Source organism: Penaeus vannamei, chromosome 9 (assembly GCF_042767895.1).
Source record: "Penaeus vannamei isolate JL-2024 chromosome 9, ASM4276789v1, whole genome shotgun sequence".
In the NCBI taxonomy this organism is placed as follows: domain Eukaryota; kingdom Metazoa; phylum Arthropoda; class Malacostraca; order Decapoda; family Penaeidae; genus Penaeus; species Penaeus vannamei.
Window position 1 is genome coordinate 10977158 of NC_091557.1, and position 7500 is coordinate 10984657.

Genomic DNA, 7500 nt, shown 5'->3' on the forward strand with positions numbered 1-7500 from the left:
ATATATATATATATATATATATATATATATATATATATATATATATATATATATATATATATATATATATATATATATATATATATATATATATCTTTCTTGCAGTACACATATTTTGGTGGTTGTTCACAATTTTCTTTTTCTTTGTTTTCTAGTTTCCTTTGTTTATCTTTTATGCGATTGTTTCATCTCCTTTTGTAATTGATACATACCGTGTCCTGCGCGTCACGAATGCTCTGTAGCCAACGTTTATTTTGTGATGTATTGACTTGTCGTTCACTGAGGGAAAGGAATTGATGAAAACAGAGCTCTCTCTTTTGTCACTCACGCACACACAGAGAGAAGGAGAGAGAGAGAGAGAGATTGAGAGAGAGAGAGAGAGAGAGCAGAGAGATTGAGAGAGAGAGAGAGGAGGAGTGAGAGAGAGAGAGAGGCAGACAGACAGACAAACAGAGACGGAGATAGAGATGGACAGATATATATATAGAGAGAGAGAGACAGACAGACAGACAGAGACAGAGATAGAGATAGACAGAGAGAGAGACAGACAGACAGACAGACAGACAGAGAGAGACAGACAGACAGAGACCGACAGACAGACAGACAGAGGGGAAAAAAGAGAAAGAGAGAGAGGGAGAGAGAGATTAGCGCGTAATTGACATCTCGCTGATCACGGAGCGGCGAGGCAGCCATCAGCGGAGATGTGACTGAGGAGAAATTTCCTTCTTCGAGATGATCCCCGGTGAGCTTCTGGGAACCGGGGGAGGGGAGCTTAGGGGGGCAGAGGGGAAGAAAGGGAAGGGGAGGTAGAGGAAGAGGCAGAGGAGGAGAGGGAGAGGATAGAGGGAGGGGATATATGGGGGGGGGGGGGGGAACATGGGGTAGAGAAGGAGGCACAAGAGGGAAAGGGAGAGGGTAGAGGAAGGGGAATAGGGGGAAAAGCATGGGAAAAGGAAGGAGGCACAGCGGGAAGGGAGAGGATAGAGGAGGGGGAATAGGGGGGGAAGCATGGGCTAGGAGAAGGAGGCACAAAGGGGAAAATGTGGGGGATAGAGGGAAGGAGGCAGAGTATGGAAAGGGAAAGGGGAGATAGAGGGGAAAAGGAGTGGCAGAGGGGAATGAAGGAGAAAGGGTAAGTTAAGAGTGAAGAGAGAGGGTATAGTTCAAAGGGGAAAACGTTAGGCAGAATCGGAAGGAGGAAAGTAGACAAAGAGCCAGAAAATTCAGAACGAAAAAAAAATCAAAGAACGGAGGAAAGGAAGAGGAATACAGAAAGAGAAAAAAAAAAAACTCAGACAAGACAGAGGAGAAGAGAAGAAGAAGGGAGGAGGGGGGGGAGGGGAGGAGAAGAGAGCAAACGAGAAGACAGAATGTTGCAAGAGCCTCCCTCGGCCCAGGTGGCGAGAGGTCGAAAGGCGCGCGGATTTTTACCCAAGAAGTTAGCTTAACTTCCCTCGAGTCATAGCCTTTTCCCCCTCGGTCCTGAGGAGAGAGCAGGAATGGCCGGCGCTCATTTTTTGCTTTCTTTCTCTTACAACTTAAGACGGTCTCGCCTCGGCAGATGAAGACGTCGGACTTTCAGGAAACCGTATGCTGATGTCGTCTCATTTCCTCTCTTCTCTCCCCCCCACCGCCCCCAGCCCAGCCTTTCTCTTCCCCTCTGCCTTATCCTCTGAGTTATCCCTCTCTGCATCCCTCTTCTATTCCTCCGTTCTTTATTTTTTTCTGAATGTTCCGTCTCTTTGTCTACTCTCCTCCTACCCTCTTGCCCCCCCCCCCCCCTCTGCCCTGACGTTATCCCTTAGACCCTTTCTTCCTCCCCTCTCTGCCGCCCTCTTTTCCCCTCACACCTCCCACTCTATGTCCCTCCCTCCCTCCCCCCTCAGCTTCTTCCTCTATCCCCCACATTGTCCCCCTGTGTGTTCTTCTTTGTCCTATGTCTTTCCCCCTGGTTCCCCCTCCTCTATCCTCTCCCCCTTTCCCCTCTCTGCCTCTTCCTCTATCCCTCCACATTTTCCCTCTGTGCCTCCTTTTCTCTCCCATCCCCCCTCTATCCCCCTCCTCTATCTTGCCCATTCCCCTGTGTGTTCTTCTTTGTCCCCCATGCTTTTCCTCCTATTCCCCCTCCTCTATCCTCTCCCTCTCCCCCTCTCCCTCTTCCTCTATCCCCCACACATCTTCCCCCTGTGCCTCCTCCCTCTATCCCTATGCCATCCCCCCTGTTTCCCCCCCTCTATCCCCACTCTCCCTATCCCCCCTCTCCCTCTTCCTCTATCCCCCCACATCTTCCTCCTGAGCCTCCTTCTCTATCTTATGCCCTTTCCCCACCGTTCTCCCTCCCTCTATCCTCTCCCCTATCTCCCTTTTGCCCTCTTCCTCTATCCCTCCACATTTTCCCCCCTATTCCCCCCTCCTCTATCCTCTCCCTTTCCCCCCTCTCCCTCTTCCTCTATCCTCCACTTTATTTTTCCCTGTTCCCCTTCCTCTATCACTCTCCCTTTCCCCCTCTCCCCTCTTCCTCTATCCTCCACATTTTCCCCCTATTCCCCATCCTCCTATCCTCTCCCTTTCCCCTCTCCTCTCTTCCTCCTATCCTCCACATTTTTCCCCCTATTCCCCCTCCTCTATCCCTCTCCCTTTCCCCCCCTCTCCCTCTTCCTCTATCCTCCACATTTTCCCCCTATTCCCCCCTCACTCTATCCTCTCCCCTTTCCCCCTCTCCCCTCTTCCTCTATCCTCCACATTTTTCCCCCCTATTCCCCCTCCTCCTATCATCTCCCTTTCCCCCCTCTCCCTCTTCCTCTATCCTCCACATTTTCCCCCTATTCCCCCTCCCTCTATCCTCTCCCTTTCCCCCTCTCCCTCTTCCTCTATCCTCCACATTTTCCCCCTATTCCCCCTCCTCTATCCTTTCCCTTTCCCCCCTCTCCCTCTTCCTCCTATCCTCCACACATTTTCCCCCCTATTTCCCCCTCCTCTCTATCCCTCTCCCTTTCCCACTCCCCTCTCCCTCTTCCTCTATCCTCCACATTTCCCCCCTATTCCCCCTCCTCTATCCTCTCCCTTTCCCCCCTCTCTCCCTCTTCCTCTATCCTCCCCCATCTCCCCCTGCCGAGGATAGTTCCGGAGGCCGTCCTATGGCGTCAATTATTTCTGTAACGCAGGGGAATTAATTGCTGGATTTTCTTTCTTTTTCCTTTCTCTCTCTGTTCGTTAAGTTTGTTTCTCTTGTCCTCGTTTTCCTCTTCTTTTTTATTTCGTTTTATCATTTATCATCGTCATCTTTATCATTGATATTATCATCATCATCATTATTATTATCATCATTATCATTATTGTTATCATTATCATTTTCATTATTGATATCATTATATGAACATTACATTTATCATTATCATTATCATCATTATCAATAATATCATTGTCATTGCCATTGTTATTAAGATTATCATTATTATTGTTGTTATTATAATTATGTTTATTCTTATTATTATTATGTTAATCATTATTATCATTATGTTTATTATCATTATTATGATAATTATTATTATCATCATTATTATCATTTTAATCGTTATCGTTATTATCATTATAATTATCATTATTATCATCATTATCATTGCTATTGTTATTTTTTATCATCATTATCATTATCATCAGTTATTATTTTATTATTACCATTATTGTTATCATTATATTATCATGATGACGATGATGATAATAATGATAATCAGAATCATTACCACCACCATTACTGTTGGTGGTAATGTCCTTGCAGCCATAATTATCGTTATTATCTTCATTATTTTCTGTTTATTTTTCCTGTTGTTTTTTGGAAGTTATTTTGTAACAGAGAACAACTTTACAATATATAATTATTCTATACTACGGACACACAGTCCATTAGGATGTAATATGATAGCAGACTGTACCATTTTTAAAAAATGTTTATTTTCCTGTTTCCCGCCCCTCCCCACCTTTTTTAATTCACGGCACAAAGAAAGGGCGAAACACGTGTTCTAAATCCAAGCTTTATTAGAATTTAGTAGAATTCTTATATATATTTTCTTGTAAACACTTTTTTTTTCTTTTTTGTCAATTTAACCAACAATTTTCTTCTTATCCTTCTTATTCTTCAACACTTTTTTTTTTTAATCTGACCAGCATTTTCTTATTATTATTATTATTTGTTTTCTTCCATCCCCCTTCCTGTCTTATTTCTCTTTCATATGCAATAAATTTCAGTCTGTTGATAGATTTATTGGTGTTTGCCATTGGAGAGCTGTGTCAGATATCTGTTCTATAATTAACCGAGTGTATTTTTGGCAAACCTTTCTTTTCTTTGTTGTTGATTTTCACACACATCAAAATCATATCACTGTATTTGCGAATCGTTGATAATATTACCAATATTCTTGATCATGGTCCAGCATTTGTTTTTGTTTTTTGTTGTTTTTTCGCGTAATAAATAGTGCGAAACTAAACCCTTTCCAACAGGGCAGAATGGTGATCCAATATTTTGTCTGAGTTGCCGTGTTTGTTATTTTCTCAAAGCTTTGTTGAATTGATTGGTGCTGTTGATGATCGTGTTTGAAACTGGGTACAAGGATGTGTATTTTTTTTATGTCGCCCGGATGTGTGTGTGTGTGTGTTGGGGGGTGATGCGTGTATGTGTGGGGGATGATTATTGTTTCTGTCTATGTGTGTGTGTGTGTGTGTGTGTGTGTGTGTGTGTGTGCGTATGTGTGTGTGTGTGTACGTGTGTGTGTGTGCGTATGTGTGTGTGTGTGTGTGTGTGTGTGTGTGTGCATGCGTGTGCGTGTATATAAGGGAGTGATTATTATGATAGTCCCTGTGTGTGCCAGCGCGTATCTGCACACATTTGTACCTACGTGTGTTTATCCTCCCCAATGCTGTTTTTCCCCATCCTGGCATCAACATGGCGCTCGCAGAATCAATATTCGCGTTTTAGACAAAAGACAAATAAACCCAGATAACCAGAAAGGAAACTAACAGCTGGTTGATTCTTTTTCGATTTTGATTTCCGTTTCTATTCTTCTGTCCTTGTTATTTCTCATATTTCATTCCTTCTTCCTGTTCGCATAACCTTGTTTGCTGCTATGAATGTTTTCAGTATGATCAACAGTATTAATGGTAGTAGAAGTAGTAGTAGTGGTAGTAGTTGTTGTTGTTGTAGTAATAGTAATAGTAGTAGCAGTAATAGTAGCAGTAGTAATAGTAATCGTAGTAGTAGTAGTAATAATAATAATACTAGTAATAGTAGTAGTAGTAGTAGTAGTAAAAGTAATAGTAGTAGTAGCAGCAGTAATAGTAATAGTAATAGTAGTAAAAGTAGTAGTAGTAGTAGTAGTAGTAGTTGCAGTAGTAGTAGTAGTAATAGTAGTTGTAGCTGGAGTAAGAGGAACAGCAAAGGCTAGATTAATAGTAATGATGATACTAGTTGTAGTAGTAGCAGATATTTTTTTTATTGTAGTCATCCTTTTATCTTTATCATCACAGACGTTTGTGGTCGTTGCAGTAGTAGTAGTAGAAGTAGTAGTAGAAGTGGTGGTAGTAGTGGTGGTGGCGGTGGTTGTAGCAGCAGCAGCAGTAGTTATGGTAGTATCAGTAGTAGGAGTGGTGGTGGTGGTAATAGTAGTAGCAGCATAGTAGCAGCAGTAATAACAGCAGTAGTAGTGACAGTAGTAGCTGCAGTGACAGACGTAGTATCAATAATAGTAGTAGCTTAAGTAACAGTAGTAGTAGCAGTAATAGTAGTAGTATCAATAATAGTAGTAGTATCAATAATAGTGGCCGTTATAGTAGTAATAGTTGTAGAGGTAGTAGTAGGAAGTGCTAGTATCTGTCTCCCATTGTTACAATCATTATCAATAAAATAGCTGTTGGCACCCACAGCGCATTACAAAATAGTAGCGTTTTTAAAGTATCATTTGATTATGATTCGTTCGATCATGTGTTGCAGAGCAGCCGATTCGCCCCGCCCACGCGTGAGAATGTACAGCTGACGCCTAGTTAGCTTTTCATTACTTTTTTTCCCGTCATTTTTTCTCGCTCTCCTTCCTTTCTTTTGGTTCTTTGTGAATTACTAGTAATCTCGTTATAGTGGTCGTGGCCGCCATTTAACTCTGCGGAGACCTCATACCAGCAGTCACATAATACCCGGCCCTCCGCAATTTCATTCCTTCGCGAATTACTCCAGCGCCTCCAACATAGCTCACGGCAATACGCGTTTTCTCCACCATTCGCCCCATAACTCGCGGCTCTACGGGGCCACATATACTCCATACGGATCATATATTTCTTTTTACCGACCCCACCTCGCTGGCCCAACGACTAGGCGTTATAAGGTCCCTTCAGTTGGTCCCTTCGCCCTGTCAGCTTCACTAGGTCTCTCTCCTCCACTCTACCTCCCTTCTCTCTTGGCCCCCTCCCCTCTGCCACGCCCTTGGCCTCGTCCTCTCCCGCACTGACATCCCCTGCTAATCACCTCTAATCCCAAATATTACGGCCCTGTGTCTGCAAATCGCGCTCCCATCCCGATCTCTCTTCACGCATAACCCGCCCAACCACACCCTAAATCCAGACCAGATCGCGCCCCTCCTCGCCCGTCCCCCGCGCGTCCAGCCAGCTTTCAGACCAGCGCGCGAGTCATGTCAGACCACAGCCGCCGCACCGCGATCTTGAACTCGCCACCCCACGTCTCTCTGTCCGCCCGTGACAACCCCCTCCCCCTCCCCCCAGGGCCTACCTACCTGGCCACACCCCTACACTCGACGGGACACTCGGCTTCTTCTCAATACGTACTCTCAAACCACGTCTGGCCTTGGTTTCTATCCCTTCCTAGCCACGCTGCTCCTCCTAACCCAAGCCCGACCTAGCCACACCCCAATCCTAGCCAGGCCACGCCCCTAGCCCCTCCCAGCACTAGCAGGTTCTTTGTTGGGCATCCTCGGCTGGGAGAGCCACCAGTGCCAGTCGCAGTGCTCCATTCCCTTTAACAATTGTGCTCCCCTCAGTGGTGTGGTGCCTGGGACGGATGGCTCGGCAAAAATGGGGGCCCTTCCTTTTAATAGGTAAATAGGCATCGCTGGGGAAGTTGGTTCAGAGTCCCTACCTTCGGAGCCTTATGATGAGGGACGCCCAAGGAGCTTCCTGTAAGGGGCGTCGGCCTCTCTCCCGGAGGAACAGAGGAGGAATGTTGGGAAAGGACAGAGATGATCGGGATAGGTGCGTGTGCTTGGCGGTGGAGACGAGACAAAAGAGCGGAGAGGGGACGGAGCCGAGAGTCCTAGAATATTTGTTGAGCAAGGAATTCTTGTTCGGAATGGCGATGGAGAGAACGGATAATGGACTTAACGAATTGTAATGACAACGGTTGTTGATGATTGAACGAATACAAGAGGCCGAAATGGGGGAGCGGGAGAGAGACGCGATGAAAATGGGAAGAAACGAGAATAGAAGCAGAAATCAGGAAGCGAC

At 45.1% G+C, this 7500-nt stretch overlaps 1 protein-coding gene across 1 annotated transcript in view; it reads left to right on the forward strand.

The window, feature by feature from the left end:
* LOC113821465 (inter-alpha-trypsin inhibitor heavy chain H4) overlaps positions 1-7500 on the forward strand; it is a gene marked incomplete in the record, with an annotated part of 269903 nt that overhangs the window by 215124 nt on the left and 47279 nt on the right.